This window comes from Chinchilla lanigera, unplaced genomic scaffold (genome assembly GCF_000276665.1).
Source record: "Chinchilla lanigera isolate Chin_1 unplaced genomic scaffold, ChiLan1.0 scaffold00154, whole genome shotgun sequence".
Lineage (NCBI taxonomy): Eukaryota > Metazoa > Chordata > Mammalia > Rodentia > Chinchillidae > Chinchilla > Chinchilla lanigera.
In genome coordinates this window covers 103,449-120,990 of record NW_004955555.1, presented here as the reverse complement: position 1 = coordinate 120,990, position 17,542 = coordinate 103,449, and the positions used below count along the sequence as shown (strand labels likewise).

General features: G+C 47.6%; 1 long non-coding RNA gene across 2 annotated transcripts; it reads right to left on the bottom strand.

The window, feature by feature from the left end:
- Positions 1–1,719: 1,719 nt before the first annotated feature.
- Positions 1,720–12,189, bottom strand: LOC102010314. Of its 2 annotated transcripts, XR_264948.2 has the most exons (4): positions 12,066–12,189; positions 9,284–9,336; positions 4,341–4,617; positions 1,720–2,175 (listed from the first exon to the last, which is right to left on the bottom strand). It is a non-coding gene; the product is annotated as an uncharacterized LOC102010314 (long non-coding RNA). The 2 variants fall into 2 exon arrangements; XR_264947.2 differs by lacking the exon at positions 9,284–9,336.
- Positions 12,190–17,542: the final 5,353 nt, after the last annotated feature.

Here is a 17,542-nt window from a genome sequence, read left to right as displayed (position 1 = left end):
GGGCTTGAACTCACTCTGTAGCTCAGGCTGGCCTTGAACTTGAAGCAATCCTGCCTCAGCCTCCTACGTGTGTGTATCACAGATGTGCACCATGAAAATATTCAAATCTCTTGTTTTTTCTATACCAACAGAACATCAGGACTCCCTTTTCCTTAATTTGAAGATCTTAGTCCTTAATGATATTAACATAATTACCTAATTTATCTTCTCAGTATCATCTATACCTTTTCTTTTTTTTTAAATACTGGGTCTTACTATGTTGCTTATGCCCATGTTGGTTTGGAGGATATTTTTGCAAGGGGAATAATATAATACAGTACACATATTTTATATGATTATTTATAATAATCACCCAAAGAACTATATGCAAAAGAGTGCAGGAAATCTGTACTCTAAGGGCTTTATCACTGAGTGTGTGGCTTTATCCACACACTAAGGCCAAGGAATCTAGCCTAGGGCCTGGATCCCATGAAAATGTCCTGCATAAGTCCAGCTGAAGACCTAGAGCTCATAACAATGCCTCCCATGAATCCAGCTGGAGGCCCAGAGCCCACGACAATGTCTCATGCAAGCCTGTTTCACGGATCTGTGCTGGGAAGGCCCAAAGGTCAGTGGTGGAATCTAGGAAGTCTGTGCCAGCGGGATGCAGGACCTGTGCCAGCAGGCTGAGGGATCTGCACTGGAACTAGAAAGCGACACTTAGAAGAACCAGAGCTCCCCCGAAAGGTACCACAGCCATCCTCAGCAACAGTGAGGTCCCGAGCTCCTCCCATGATCAAGATGGCTGAGCTCCCATCAGGGAAGCCAATGCAGCAAGCCTCTCCCAGAGACCGGCAGTGCACCATCTTCCCCTCTGGAGCCAGGAAGCGATGCTCAAAGTGAGGACCAGAGCTCCCCCAAAGTGAACCAAAGCCATTCTCAGGGCCAACAAGGTCCCGAGCTCCTTGGAGGATGAAAATAGCCAATTTCATCAGGAAAGCCAGCCTGACGAGCTCCTCCAAAACAACCAACAGCTCCTTACAGCTTCTACCAGCTCCTAACAGCATTTTTCTGCTCCCAACAGCCTTATTCTCCCTGCCTCTTATGCTGCTGTAACAGTCCCCAGGTGACCTCCCACACCCAGCATCACACTTACTCAGTTCAGCGGGGGGTTATAAGTTGACCACCAGCTGTCAATCCACTACAGGCCAGTGTCCTGCTTCTGGGCTCAAGCAATCCTCCTGCCCCAATCTTTCCACTAGCTGGGACTACAGGCATGTGCTACCACACCTAGAATATTTATATATATTTTATACCCAAACCATGTTTATTACCTTATTTATTAATTTAATTTTAAAATTCTTTTGGCATAATTGGGGACCAAACCTAGGGCCTTCGTACTGAGCTACGTCACTAGCCCATTTTTAAATTTTAAAATTAGAGTCTTCCTAAGTCAATCATTTATCCAGGCTGGGCTTGATCTTGCAGTCCTCTTGCCTTAGCCTGTAAGACTTCTATGATTACAGGCATGTGCCACAATGCCTACCTGGCATCATATTGAGATCATGTGTATTTGAATCATCATATACTTTTTTCCATTACTGGGCATCCAACCCAGGCCTTCACACTGAGCTAGGCCTCTCTCTAGCTCTTCTTCCTCCCCTCCCCCTCCCCTCCCCTCCCCCTCCCCCTTCTCTTCCTCCTCCTCCTCCTCCTCCTCCTCCTCCTCCTCCTCTTCGATGAGCTCTTGCTAAATAGCTAATTTGTCCAGGAGCGAGTGACTCTCCCGGCCGCCAGGAGGCGCTGTGAACCCACACACGCCGACGGCTCACTCGCGGTGCCAAGGTGAGCGCTGGAATGCGAGAGGACAGAAATGCCTGGAGTGGAAGAAGGAAGGTGTAGAGGCACAGATAAAAATAACGTGACCTCTTTTAGGTCTCAGAAGTGCTGAGGGAAGTCCACTTAGGACAGCCGCTTTACAGATAAGGAAGCTGAGGCTCAGGCGGGGAGGCTCAGAAGCAAGTCAGGGTCACTGTGCACTGGCGGAGCGGCTGTCCGTGGCTCCGGATCGTCTGTTTGAGCTGCAGGTGGAGCTGGGTGGTAGAGCAGGTGCTGAGCCTGTGAGAAGCCTTGGGTTCAGTCCCCCGCACCAAGGGGCGGTGCTGGTGGCGGCGGGGGCGGTGGAAATCTGTAGGTCTGAAAATAACGATAAAGCTGATAACAACAGTAGCTGATATTTATCGAGGGCTTTGCGCGTCCCACACCTTGTGTTAAAACCTTTTCCTACACACCTTGTTAAATCCTCACTATGCCACTGAGAAGTAAGCAGGTAGCGTTTAATTTCCATTTTAAACGGAACAAGTACAAAATAGTTTATCCTGAGAACGCAAAATACCATTGTGCTAGGGGCCAGGCTGGAATAAGAGACAGGGATAAAATCCATCGCAAAGTTAATAGAAAGTGGTAGGGGCTGGGGATTTAGCTCAGCGGCAAAGCGCTTGCCTGGCAAGCGCAAGGTCGTGAGTTCGGTTCCCGGTACCGGAAATAAAAAACCAAAAAACAAAACAAAACAATAGGAAGTGGTATTTCTCCCAAGAACACCCTTCAGCTGTAAAGTGTCACAACCCTCTTGTAATAATTATAATGAGGGGCCATTATTGTTATTATTATTTTAATTTGTAGTGCTGGGGATGGAATTTGGAGCCTTGTGCAAGCCAGGCAAGTGCTGTACCACTGAGACACACCCCAACCCTGACCACTGTTTTTCTTTGGAGACAGGGTCTCGCTATGCAGCTCAGGCTGGCCTCAGATTCACTAGGTAGCTTTGGCTATGCCTCGGCCTCCTGAGTGCTGGGATTACAGGCATGGACCATCACATCTGGCTTTATTTTTCTGAGACAAGCTCTTGCTAAATCACTAAGTTGCCCAGGCTGGGCTCATTCGACCCTCCTGCCTCAGCCTGTCTGAGTCCTGGGATGTGTGTGCCATGATGCCTGGCCCCTCATTCTTACTCATAGTTTTTGAGGTACAACATTTAAAATCTATCCTCAAGAAAGAAGGGAATATATATATTCTAATGGTTTATTGAAAGGAACAGTTAATGCTTAAATACTTTTTGATGAATTTTGCATGCTTCTATCTGGTCATCTGAGCAACTAATTTGAAGACAACGATATGCAATATAACAACCACTAGTGATTCCTACCATCTTGTATAGTGAAGCTCTGTATTGTTTCTAATGTTTTTTAAAATTATTTTTTATTCTCTTTAATGGTTTGATCAATCTTGCATTCTTACATCTGGTAATCTGAGCAACTTTGTTGAAGATAACAATATGTAATGCAACAGCCACTGTTAATTCCTATCATTCTGCTTTGAAACCCTGTATCATTTTTATTGTTTTTGCTTTGTTTTGTTTTTGTCTATGTTGTTGTTATTTTGTTACTGTTTTTTATTCTCTTTAAAATAAAAAAATAAAATCTATTCTCTTAGCAATTTTCCAGTACATAATACATTATTAACATGTGACTAGATAGATACCTTAAATACTCTCCAGAACAAGAAATTTCTGGGTAACCCGCTTGTGGGTAAACACAGGGAACATAAATGCTGCAAAATGTTCATGGTGGGTAAGTCTAGATGAGATACACAGGTGTTCACTGTAATGTTCTTTCAACTTTTTTGTTGTTTGTACATTTACACAATAAAAAATTAACAGACAAAATACATTATTATCAACGTGTCACCATGTTGGTTATTACTGGGGCTTCTGTGTGCCACTTAGCACTGTGCCCACTGTCTTATTTTATCTATGCTTTGCAGATGAGGAAATGGTGTTCAGGGAGCAAATTCAAGGCCAGGTATGGTGGTGGATGCCTGTAATACTAAATACTCAGGAGGCTGAGGCAGGAGGATTGCAAGTGCAAGGCCAGCTAGTTTGGATGATTTAGTAAGACCCTGGCAAGATAGAGATAGGTAGAGATAGAGATGATAGAGATAGAGTGGGGGGGGGGGGGGGGGGGAGAGAGAGAGAGAGACAGAGAAAGAGAGAAAGAGGAGAGAAGAGAAAAGAGGAATTGATTAGGGAGATTTGGCTGTTTGAGTATAGAGGTAGGCCATTATACTGCAGAGGAGGGGATAGTGGTGCATGCTTATTTATAATCCCAGCACTCTAGGAGGCTGAGGCAGGAGAATTGCAAGTTTGAGCTCTACCTGGGCAACCTCGCGATTTGGTGAGACCCTGGCTCAAAAAAAAAAAAAAAAAAAATGGGAGGGGGGACTGGAGATGTAGCTCAGTGTGAACACCTTGGGTTCATTCTCGAGTACTGTGTTAAAAAAAAAAGTTTAGGGTCCTCACACACCTTGCCCATTCCAAAGGAAGTGCTTGAGATATTCTGCTTGACAGTGGTGTCTTTCCATACTCGGGCATATCAGATCGCTGATGCTGACAATGTGGTTCATGGTGAATGCTGGGATTGGACCACTGTACAAGTCTGGCCTCTGTGGTTGGAGAGGACGCATTAAGGTCGGGCCGGCTGGTGCTCCACACCTATGTCGCTGATGCCAGGGACACCTCGGACACCAGGGCTGTGAGCCTCCGGGGCTGGCAACATTCGTCCGTGTCGGCACACGCTGTCGCTGGAAAAAGGAAGCATTGCCCACATGACTCCTCTGGGAAATGTCAGGTGGAAAGTGGCACCAAGTCTCCCCTGGACTCCGCACTAAGCACCTTTTCCTTTCTTCCCTTCTTCCCTCCCTCCTCTCTGCCTCCCTCCCTTCCTTCCTTCTTTTCTTTTTTTTTGTCTTTTTGAGACAGGGTCTCACTATGCAGTTCAGGCTGGCCTTGAACTCACCTTTTAGCCCAGGCTGGCTTTGAACTTGCAGCGATCCTCCTGCCTCAGCCTCCCGAGTGCTGGGATTACAAGTGTGCGCTATTCTTTCTTCTTTTTTCTGGCGGTACTGGGGATTGAACCCGGAGACTGCCTAGGCAGAGATGTGTCTCCAGCCCTTTTTGTAGTTTTATTTTGAGACAGTGTTTTGCGAAATGGCCCCAGGCTGGCCTGAACTTGTGATCCTTCTGCCTAAACTTCCCGATTGGTGCATAGGCGTGAGCCACTACAACTGGAAGAAAGTTTTCTTTTTCCTTCCCTTTTTGCTGTGGCACTGAAGGTCGAACCCACAGTGCTGTAGGGTGAAGCGCTCTATCCCTGAGCGGCACCTCCGTCCAGCCCTTGGTTAGAATTTGTATCTCCATGCACTCTGGACCAGAAGCAGTGCAGAGAAGTTACCAGCAGGTGGCGCTATCGCCAAGCTCCATTGGGAACTCAGCCCTAAGTTTGAAAACGGCTCTGCCTCTGCCTCGCTGAGAGCTTTTACTATTACTTTAGCTGAGACATTACTGTAGTTTCGCAACATTTAATTCATGTCTAAACTGGAGAGAACTTCCGAGTTGTCAGGATGATTCGGAGACAACACTGTAAAGCGCCTAGTGTAGACTTTGATGCATACGTTTGGGGACACCTTTCTGTGGGGCTGCATCCGCTTCAGTGTCCTTCTCTCACCTGTCCAGGTGAGTGTGAAATTCGGGAAAGGTGAGAGTGAAGTCACTTGAAAATTCCCAAAGTGAGCGCTTTCTCAACCCAAGCAGTTTTAGTCCGTGCCTTCCCTTCTGCCACTAGAGGGCGCAGTCTTCCTAGGAGATGAGGATTTGTGTGTGTGTGTGTGTGTGTGTGTGTGTGTGTGTGTGTGTGTTATTTTTTGTAGTTGTTTGTTTTTTAAACTGGGGATTGAATCCAGGGCCTTCCTGTTGAACTACGTTTAATTTATTTTTTAGTTTTTACTTTATTGTGAGACGAGGTCTTGCTAACTTGCTAAATTGCCCAGGGTGGGTTTGATTTTTTTTTTTTTTTTTTGTGGGTACCAGGAATTGAACTCCGGACCTTGCGTTTGCCAGGCTGGCGCTGCGCCGCGGAGCTATATCCCCGCTCTGGGTTTGAATTTTTGAAGCTTCTGCTTCAGCCTCCTAGAGTGCTGGAATTACAGGTGTGCACCACGGCGCCTGATTTGGAGTGATTTTCTAAAAAAGCACAAATGTGATCACGACCCTGCCCTGCTTAAAGCCCTCTATGGCTTCCCAAGGCCCTCAGTAAAAATGAACCCTTAGCACTACACTCGTACATTTTGCTAACAGCCCAGAGAACCTCTGTGGGTCAGTTTTCCAAAACCTGCCTGGATGGAACCTGTCAGGTCTACACATGTTCTCCTTCGCCTCTAACCAGCGACGCATGGTGTGCTGTCTCCTGGGCTGCGCTCTTGCTGGTCCTCCGCTGAGGTACCATTCATGGCTCAGGCTGAGGGTGGAGTCTCCGTGGAGCCAGAAGCTTGTCTGGACCCTGAGATGTGACCGGGTCAGAAGGTGACCACCCTCTGAGGTCAGTGCTTGGGCTAAAGCAAGGCTTGGGGTTCTGCTTACCAGTTGTCCATTTTCTCAGGATATCTCCTGGCCTGTTGTCATCCTGTACAGCCTATGTCACACGGGCTGTCTACCCTATACCAAAAATAACCTATTGTTCGCGCTTGCTCAATCTCACGAACACGCCGTGGTCCCTGGCCCGGGTCAGCACCCGAATAAAGGCTCGCCCGGGGAGCGCCCTCTCGTGGTCCCCTGTGCTGACAGCCCGCTGTCTCTCACAGCCTGTGTTTCAATAAACTTCCGTCTGCATTTATTCTACTTCCGGTCAGTTCCTTTGCAGCCCCCGTCCCTGGCCTTGCGCACACCGTTTTGCACAGCAGATGGGGCTCAGGCTCTGGGTCACAAGACTCCACGTGGGATCAGAGCGCCTTGGATCCCCGTCCAGCTCTGGAGACTCAGGGTCCCCTATCGCAGTGCCTCAAGCCCCCTCTCCATGATGGCGTCTGGTTTATTAGAAGAGTGGGGAGAGAATGCCTTCTTTTGGAGGCGCTCTTATCTGCCGGGCGTGGCACCCTCACGTCCTCACGGAGTCTCAAACAACCCTGTGGGCCTCCAGCAGCCTGCAGCCTTCTGGCCTTTTGCCTCCTTCCCATGGCTGTTCCTCCTCAACTTGCAGGGCAACTTGCTGTGCCAAGAAGCGGATGTCCCGGCGCACCTGGCCCAGCTACTGCACACTTACGAGGAGGCCCTGTTCCCCTCCTGTGCCCGTTAGCTCACTGGGACTCAATAGACTGCAGAGGCCACGTCCACAAAAACAGACACCAACGACAGACAACCCTAGGTTCAGACATTTTCCAGGTTCACGCAGCTCCTGAGTGGCGGGTCTGGAACCAGAGCGTAGAGCAGTTACCTCAGATCTACTCCTCTTTGAGTGGCTTCCGTCTATGCCGCTCTCATTTTACGAGAAACTGAGGTACAGGGAGGGGAAGGGTGTTCAGGAAGACCACACAGGCAAGGCAAGGATTTGAACACAGTTTTCCTCTTTATTTTATTTTTTGAAACAGTGTCTTGCTGTGTAGTTCAGGTTGTCCTTGAACTCTCAGTGATCCTCCTGCCTGAGGCTCCTAAGTGCTGGGATTGCAGGTGTGCGCCAGCCCACCTGGCTAGTCCCCCTCTTTAGAAGGCACAGAGAAAGCTGGGCTTGGTGGTGCTCACCTCTAATCCAAGCTCTCTGAGAGGCTGAGGCGGAAGAAACACAAGTTTGAGCACAGCCTGGGTACCGGAGAAAAACCAAGAAAAAAAAAAAAAGCCCCAGGGATGGCCCTGAGGGGTTGAGGTGACCAGCTAGAGGCATCGGTTCTGTAGGGAGCATGGAGCGGGCAGGTGTTAGTTTCAGGAGAATCCCTCAGGAATTTAGGGCACCTGTCCTAAGTGTTTGTGTCCTGCTCAGCAAGGGCGTGAAAGCTATGCACGAAAGAATGTCCACAGAAGCAGGGCCCTGAGCCGGAGCTCTCCCTCTTCCTCGTGGCTGTCACCCAGCTTGTGTGGGGACCGCGCACCAGACCCTTCTTCTCTGGCCCATGATTCCTTCAAGTGTTGGGGTAAGGGAGGTGACCCTTGGGCTATTCCAAGGTGGACTCTGAAGACAGACCGCAGGCTTGGATTCAAACGCCTGCTGCCTACTTGTTGCAGGTGACCTTGGACTAGTGTCTTAGCCTCTGTTTGTCTCTGTGGAGTGGCAGCCACGTTACGCAATGCCCGCCAGACGCCCAGGCAGTGCTGACTCACAGCAGGTGCTGAACGGGAGCACGGTTGTTATGAGCCTTGTTAATCATAACAGTACTGCGCTTGGTGCGGTAGTGCTCGCCTACTGTAGTCCCAGCTCCTTGGGAGGCCGTGGCGGGAGGAGCGACTGAGCTCAGGAGGCTGAGGCCAGCCTGGGGAATTTAGTGAGACCCTTTCTCAAAAACAAATATTGGTGTCAGTGAGGAGAAGATGCAACGGAAGGGTAAATAAGTCTGGGAATGTGAATTGTTTGGTGCACTCTCGGACTTGGAAGTGCTCTGTAAATGTTTATTGTTATTCAAGAATCTTTAATCTTAAAATTTAAAATATTCATGGTAATTGCGTATGGTGGCATAAGCTTATAATCCTAGTGCTCTGGGAGGCTGAGACAGGAGGATAGGAAATTTGAACCCAGTCTGGACAACTTGGCCACTTAATGAGACCCTGCCTCAAAATAAAAAATAAAAAAAAGGGCTGGGATGTAGCTCAATGCAAAGACTATGGGTTCAATCCCAGGACCGCACACACACACGAATTATAAAATTCCAAGGTCAGCCGGGCATGGTGGTAGGGCACACCTGTAACTTCAGTGTTCGGGAGGCTGAGGCAGGAGGGACCTGCAAGTTCAAGGGCAGCCTGAGCTACAGAGTGAGACCCTGTCTCAAAATAAACCAACCAACCAAAAGCACTCTACTATTGAGTCCGTAATGGGGTGCTTCTTTCAACTTCACCCTGCCAGCGCGGTGCAGTCCTGGCCAGTGTCCCCGTGGAAGGCTGCTCAGGCCCTGCCTTTCACATGGTCACCGAGAGTTGGCAAGAGCAGGGCAGCTGCCAGCCCTCGGTGTATTTAGGAACCTTCTCTTCATGAGAGCATCCTAGCCAGAACCCCAGCTTCTTCCAGGAGTTACCTCCCTGCCCCTTTCCCCAAGCAACCCATCTGCACATCCTGCCGATTCTTCCCCAGGTGTCTACTAAACACACCCATTTCTCTGCGTCTCCGCCACTGTTGCAGTTTGCATTGTGACCTTGCAAAAGACAGTGTAACCCTAGCTCCTTGCCCCAGTAAGTGTGACCTTATTTGGGGACCGAGTCTTTGCAGATGCTTACGCGAAGCTGTACTTGGGTTATGAGGCAGCCTTGAGCTCCACACGACTGTCATTCTAAAAAAGAAAAATTTGAAGGCTGAGACAGGAGGATTACAAGTTTGAGCCCAGCCTGGGCAACTTAATAACTTGGTACGATCTGCCTCAAATAAAATTTAAAAAAAAAAAAAGGATGGAGATATGGCTTCATGTGTTCAATTCCCAGTACTGCCAAGAGGAAAAGAAAAAGGGAAGTTTAGGCACTGTGAAATACATAGGGGGCAGATGCATGAAGATGAAATCAGAGACGGGTGATGTATCTACGAGCCATGGAATGCCAGAGATTGGCAGCAGCCCGCCAAATGTGAGGGGAGAGGCCCGGAACATTCTCCCCGCAGCCCTTGGAAAGAACCAGCCCTGCGGATACCTTCTCTCTGTTTTTGTTTTTTTGAGGCAGGGTCTCGCTATGTAGTGCAGGCTGGCCTTGAACTCACTATGCAGCCCAGGCTGGCCTCAAACAGGTGGCGATCTTCCTGCCTCAGCCTCTGCTGCAACTGAGATTAGAGGCATGTGCCAGCACACCCAGCTCAACTAGTGGCACTTAGCCTAGCTAATTCAGCAGGGCCATGCATTTTGGAGTCAGCATCTCCCATTTTTCTAAGTCTGTCCTCATCTATGAAAGGGAATGTTAGCCAGGTGTGGTGGTGTATGTCTGTAATCTCAGCACTCAGGAGGCTGAGGCAGCAGGATTGCAAATTTGAGGCCAGCCTGGGCAATTTAGTGAGGCTGTGTCTCAAAATTAGGGGGAGAGGGGAGAGGGGAGAGGGCTGGGAATGGAGCTCAGTGGTACAGTACTTTTCTTGCATGTATGAGGCCCCACGTTCAATTCCTCACACTGCAAAAAGTAAGGCAAAACAAAGCAAAACAAAACTCCACTAGTTGCTGTAACCAACAGACCTCCAAAGCTCACTGACTCGATAAAAGCTTACTCCTCACTCAGTAAAATCTAAGGAAGGGTGTCTGCTTGGTGAATGGACTTCTGTGAGCTCATTCAGAGACCCAGGCTCTGTTGGTAACTAATTGAATCCCTAGAGAGCCCAATTTAGTCTCCTGAGAAAAATATTCCATTCGTGAGCTGGGAGCCTCATCACCTAACTGTTCTATAAATTTTCTGCCACCTCTCACAGCTACTATGCTAGGGATGTTACTTCCTTCATGTGAACCTTTGTGGGGCACAAAACATACAAACTACAGTACTCTCCCGGGAGGGAGTGGGCGAAGAGCTGATGTGCTTTGGAGCACAACCTGGTGGGGACCAGCAGATCCCCGGGAAGGCTGACCAGAGGGCAGAGCACAGGTGCTGAGCTCAGGGCCTCCTACCTGGAGAAATTCCTCTGCAGATTAAAGGCTTGTTTGCAGGGTGTTTATTTGCTCTCACAGGAGCACTCTCAGGAGGCCTGGCATGGGAATGTCACCCGAGAAAGGGCCTGGCTGGGGCCGGCCCCAGCGGCTTTGCTGGCTACACGTGACCGTGCTTCCCTGAGCTGCAGCCCCCTCCTCCTTCCAGCGCTGCCACATCACGGCGCCAGGTGGGGCCGGGGATTACAGCCGTCCACCCCTGCTCGACCAGATCCACACCAGACACAGCGGGCCCTTTTGGGGGCAGTGTAAGCCCATTAGGTGCTGGGTTCTGGGGAACGCTGGGGGTTCCGGCAGGGACCAGAGCCATATGGGGGGACCCTCGGGGCAGCAGGTACTTGCTGGCCTGCCTGGGAAGCGCTTCAGTGTTTTACCAACATTTGGGAGCCGGAGGTTTGCAAGTTTGAATCCAGACTGACTTATGGTTTAGTGAGATCCTGTCAATATAAAATAAAATAAAGTAAAGTAAAATAAAGTAAAATAAGGGCTGGGGATGTAGCTTAGGGGTGATGATGCAGCTCATCATGATGGCTCTGGGTTCAAGCCCCACTATTAGAACAGCTTAGTTATTTAACCTCTAAGGAGACAGAATCAACTAAGCTAGTCAGCTGGATAAAGATATATAACACACACCAAGTTCAGAGCTAATTCAAGCAGCTGGTTCAGCTTTAAAATATAAAAGAAAACACGAGAAAAAAGATGAAAGGTTAGGATAGGAATGAGAGATAGGAACCTTTCCTCCCAGGAAAGAAATGTTCTTATGCAGAGTACCCTAAGTCTGTTGACACTCCCTTCTCCTTCCTGGCTGGACTTAGAAAAATTTAAAAATGCAGAGTAACTTATTCCCTTTGAATCAGCTAAATCACTGATATTCTTTAGACCTCAAAGCTGTAAGGCCACCTGTTTACGACAAGCTCCCGCCCTCTGCTTATCTATGTAATGATTTCCATTTGTTTTGTTTCTTTCTTTTGTTTTGTTTTGTTTTATGACTTCCCTTTGGTGTCCCAGTCTGGCAACAGGAGCGCTTCCTGTTCTTATTTCTAATCGATATTCTCCTCACTTTCTCCTTTTCCTTCACGACTTCATTTTCCGACTGAGAGACTGCCGGTTTGCTTTGCACATCAGCTCTTTCAGCACCGCACACACACAAAGTGCGCCCTGAGAATCTACTGGCGCTGCGCTAGTCTCTGCCCTGCCGTCTGCTAGCTAAGTCACCTCGAATTCTTCAACCCCCTTCCCGCTCTCACTTTCTCAAGCCCAGGGCGTCCCGGGCCCCTTGGCTCTCCTTGGAACGCAGACTACCCCACCCCACGGCCTTTGCACCCCCTGCTCCTTTTGCTTGCAGGGCTTTGCCCTAACATGCCCACATGGCTCCCTCCTGTACTCACCTCTGGGAGGCCTTCCTGCACCTTCTCCACTTACGATCACCTTGCCCTCGGCCTTAGCATCTCCCATACCTCCTCCTTACTTTATTTTAGTCACTATCACCACCTGTGGTGCTATAGGTTCTGATTTTTTACTCTCCGTTTCCAAACAAAAGGAGGGTGGGGATTTTGTGACTTTCCTTTTCAGTTACAGTGCCAAGTACATGGCAGGAAAGGAGTGGATATGTAGTTTTTTTTTTTTTAAATTTTATTTTAAAGAGAATTAAAAAAATAAATAAAATAACAGCAAGATAGACAAAAACAATAAGATACAGGAGTTCAAAACAAAATGGTAGGAATTAACAGTGGTTGTTATATTACATATTGTTATCTTCAACGGAGTGAAATAAATCGGACTCAAGTGTGTAAACATCATACTGTCTTCCTGGTGTAAGAACCTGAAAGGGTAAATAAAAGCCAAAAGGTACAATAAAGGTTGTGAAAGGGAAAGAAATTGCTCAAAGGGAAGGAACAACTGGGATGAGAAAAAGGGAAAAAAAGAAAGAAAGAAGGGGGGAAATATATATATATACAGAAGGATAGCTGGGAGAGTTGTATTGCCAATGTTTGATGGCTTAGTGAAAGGAACATGTAATGCTTAATTTTTTTTGACATTTGTTGACTCAATGAATAAAACTGAAACAGGGAACAACTAATCTGAGACAACAATATGCAGGGTAACAACCATTGGTGAATCCCTACCATCTTGTTTGGTGAAGCTCTGAATCATTTCTAATGTTTTTTTTTTTTTTTTTTTTTTTTTTAGTTACTTGTTATTGTCTTTAATTGTCTGATCAATCTTGCATTCTTACATCTGGTGATCTGAGCAACTTCGTTGAAGATAACAATATGTAATATGACAACCATGTTAGTTCCTATCATTTTGCTTGGAACTCCTGTATTGTTTTTATTGTTTTTGTGTTTGTTTTTAAAAATAAAAATAAAACAACTTTATTTGACAAAAGACAAAAACAGGTTATTTACAGTAGTTGTTTGCTCAAATAATTGAATGGGACAACTGCTTCTCCTCCAGGTGCGTCTTATAACCAACTCAAGCAGAGGCTGCCACACCCCCCAGACACCCCATTTTACATAAGAGGGGAATGCCAAAGAGAATTCAGCAGCATGGCTCCCTCACTCCTCATCACTCTCCTCCTCAGTGCTCTGTGGGGAAAGAAAATCCCGTTCAGCCCAGTATACTCCAAGTCCCCTGCTATAGTCACACTGGTCCAGGGCTCACTCACAGACATGGCTTGCTGGACGAGATGGGCAGATAGCAGCTTCAACTAGCTCTGAAGCTGCCATGTTCACTCTTTAGCTAAGCCTCCGGATATGAGGACCCTTGATCCCCTGGGGTACAGGAGGAAGGGGCTGAAAGGAGATGGACCAGAGCCCAGGAATCTTGCCTACCAAGAGACAACTTACTTTCAGTTAAAAAAAAAAATCTATTCCCACTCCCACAGGGAAGGGGTGAGCCAAGCCACTCAAGAGTGTGTGAAGACCCCTGAGGGCGCTGGGGTCTTCCTAAAAGGACAGAGGATGCATTTTGTATTTTTCTGGCCAGGTCCATCCGAGTCAGTCAACACCCAGGAGCCCCTTCCCTTATGCCCAACCCGGCAATTTCAGGAAACTATAGACCGGGGCTCCTGGCCTATTTTTTGGCCCAGTAACAATGTTAGTAAGAACAAAAATATGCCAGCTAATAAAAATCTAAGATTAGTGTTTCTTAGAATATAGAAAGATGGGATGTACTGCTGCTGAACACTATCAGCAATGGAACAGCAAGATCAAGAGAGAGAGGGAGATGAAGACCAAATACTATCCGTTTCACTGGGAAACTCAGGCAGGCTCCTGCCACTCCAGTTTACAGAAAGGTGAATCAAGCACACTCAAGCTTCCTCCAGAATACCTTCTGCCTTGGCTGTGGGAAAAGATGCCCGTTGGGAAAAGCTGCCTGTGGGAGTAGCGAGAAGGGCTTCCTGACCAGCAGATGGCTCACTTCTCTCCAAGAAGGGGATGCTGGAACCTCTGATGTTCTAGCCACCTTCCCAAAGGGACTCAGCACTAAGGCTATAAGATAAAACCTTGAACAAAGAAGGGCATGACATTAAAATGAAAGAAAAAGAAAATCACCATCTTAGTCTAGTTTACTTATCCCCCCCCAAATACAGCAAAAAGAAAAATAAAAACAAACACTTCTGTGGTTCTTACCATTTTTCTCTGCCCTAAGTCTGGGTTCTGTCCGATTCTATTGGATTCTCCCTTGTTTGTGGCCTCATCCTTTTCTGTGCCTAATGCAAACAAGCCAGTGCCCATGCATCCCCCTTGCTTTTTTTTCCCCAAAGGCAGTGGGCTTGTGTTGTGGGTGGGAAACCAACACCAAAACCATTTGAAATTTTGTGCTACTGCAGAGATTTAGCTGGCCCCCAAAATAAGAAATACTTCTGTACACAATAATCCTCAGTGGCAGTGGTGGATAAATCTCCGTTTATCAGACTCTATCATGCAACGTTCTCATTCCCCACACCTGGAATAACTACTGCTGGTAATGCAAAACACAGCAAAAAAGGAAAAATTAACAGTTTATTGAACACCTAAACATTCAACTGGAGTTGGTCCTGTTACAGCTGCTGAGTTCCTCTTTTGTCCACACTTACGAACTTGGAATGTCCACACCTGGCTTGACAGAAAGAGGTACAGCTCAGCGGCAGCTTGGACCCAGAGAGGTCTGAACTTGGCAGGTTTCCTGAGTCCAGCCCAGGAAAGCAGGCTGGAACCAGAGTGTCCCAGGGTTCTCTGGGGAAGCAGCAGCAGCACCATGCCTGTCTCCAGTCCCTTGGTCTCATCACTGATGAGGCCTGGAGAAATGGCAGAGTCAGCATAGAAGAGGTCCCCATCACAGTGCAGTGACACCAGCTGGCATCTTCCTGCTAAGACCGCTGGATGGAGGAGATGATCCTGATGCTCGGCAGTGATCCACAGAAAGGAAGGAAGCGAACCGGGAACCCAGGACAGCTGGCTCCAGCCTTGAGCACCCCTGTTGGCAGATGCCTACTTGGGGTTCTCAGAGATTAAAGGGATGGGAGTGTGCAGCAATGCGAGTGCTAGATCCTGCTGCTTCTGAAGCTCCGTCTCAGCAGTCCTCTGCAGCACAACCTCCGCTGCCAGCTGGAAGCTGCTGAAGTCCTCCTTGTCCTGCTCTGGGGGTTGTGGGTGGTGGTGTGTTGAAAAGTCCACCTGTGGGGCTCCCAGCCTCAGCCCTGGTCAGCAGGGTCAGTGTACCACCTGGGCTGACCAGAGGTTTTGGGGCCTCTAGCCCCCGCTGTGGGAAGGGAGCCGCTGGCTTTTGCCCTTGGCCTGAGTGAAGTACTATACCTACCTCACAGGCAGTGCTCAAGCTAAAATAAGATGGCTCATGAAGCTAGACCTGCTGGCGCACGCCCGTAACCCCAGCACTCTGGGAGGCTGAGGCAAGATGATTATAAGTTCGAGCCCAGCCTAGATAAGTTAATAAGACTTTGCCTCCAGGGCCAGGGATGTAGCTCAGCAGCACGGTGCCTGCCTGCTAAGTGTGAGGCCCTGAATTCAATTCGCAGTACCAAAAAAGAGAAAGACATTTCAGGCAAAAAACAAAAAGGAAAAAAAGAAAAGGAACTGGCCATGTAGCTCAGTGTGAAGGCCCTGGGTTCAGTGAAAATAGAAGAGAAGAGAGGAGAAGAGAAGAAAAGAGAAGAGAAGAGAAGAGAAGAGAAAAGAAAAATCCTGAGAGCTGTAGGGACAGAGATCATGGGAGTAGGGGGATAAAATAGTATCTCATTAAGCTTTATTAAAGAAATTAGTAGAAAATCTTACTAAAGGCAGTTTTTGGCTCTGCAGTTGGACTCCAGCAATTACAAAGACAAAGGTAAAGAAAGAGAAGGAAACCAGACCCAAGTAACACAATTAACAAAAGAATTTAGCAGGAAGAGTTGGCAGCCACAACAGGGTTGTAGCCAGGAATAAGAAAGGCCAGGATAACCAGTCCCCACCTTCACCTGGCCAAATAAAATGCAGGCAAGGGACGGCCACCAAAGGACTCTTATTTAATATATAAAAGACACACACACCTATACATACACACGGACATGTATAGTCCCACTTTAGCATCACTGTACCACTGCACCAGATACACACATGTCCGTTTTACTTCACTGCAAACTCTAAGGTACTCTCTGTGAGGCTCCCCCTCCCCACACTTACCCATCCCAAAAGGGCAGGAAGAAATCAAATGGCCAAAAGGATGTAGACAGAGGCACCCAAGCTAGAGCCAAAGACAGGCAGAGAGCCAATCAGACTGCAGCAAGTTCCAGAGGCCTAGTGTGGGGCAGGGACACCAGTCTCAATAAAAAGGAGCTGAGGGAAAAAACCCCATGGGTATTCACTTTTTGATGCTCCCTAGTCTTCCAGGATAGCTTTCCTTTGTTTTTATGCCATTTTCCAAATAAACCATATTTCCTATTTTAAACTCTGCCTATCTAGTTCATTACTGGTGCCGATTTACAATCTGGCAGTCACATGTCCCAGCAGAGCTTCAGCGTGGTGTGGTGTGGTGTGGTGTGCACAGCCCAGACATTCAGGGCTTTTGGTCCAGGGAGCACTCACTAAATACAGCCTGTGGTTTTTACTAATATAGAGTTTGAACTTGTTACAGCTCTATGATGGGAGACACAGTATTGTATTGTGGTGCAGAATAGCACAAATCCTGGCTTCCTCACTCATCAGCTGGTGATCTCCGTGCCTGTTTCTTCATTTATCAAATGGAGCTATTACTATCTATCTCTGGGTTTTGTTTTTGTTGTTGTTGCCGTTTGTGCTTTTTTTTTTTTTGTACAAGGAATTGAACCCAGGGTTTTAGCACTGACCTACCTTTTTGCTTTTTATTTTGATACAAGGCCTCCCAAGTGGGCCCAGACTGGGCTTGAATTTGCAATCCTCCTGCCTCACCCTCCTAAGGGCTGTATTACTGGCATGTACCACGACTTCCTTATAGTTAAGGAAGCATAACATGCTTAAATAAAGGCAAAATTGCCTGCCACAGAGTAAGCAGTTGATAAAGGTCACCTGTTTGTGTTATTGGCAAAGCCTACATCTTTAACATGTGACTTGTTTATAATGTAAGTCATGTATTCTTTGACTTTCCTAAACTCATTTTGAAGAAAGGTAAGCAGGCTGTAAAATCAGAGAGCCTTGAACCTAGGGACTATATAATTTATTGCCCATAGTAAGATTGTTTTGAGAGTGAAAGCGATGCCATTAAAATTAAGCCACAGGAAGCAGCGCCAACCACATTAAATCATGTTCATCCAGATGAACAATCTCCCTCAGGTAACTTTGGCTCTCCACAGGGGGGCAGCAGAGAGCAAGCCCGGCCCTGACGTTGGAAAACGATCCTTCTTTCCAGT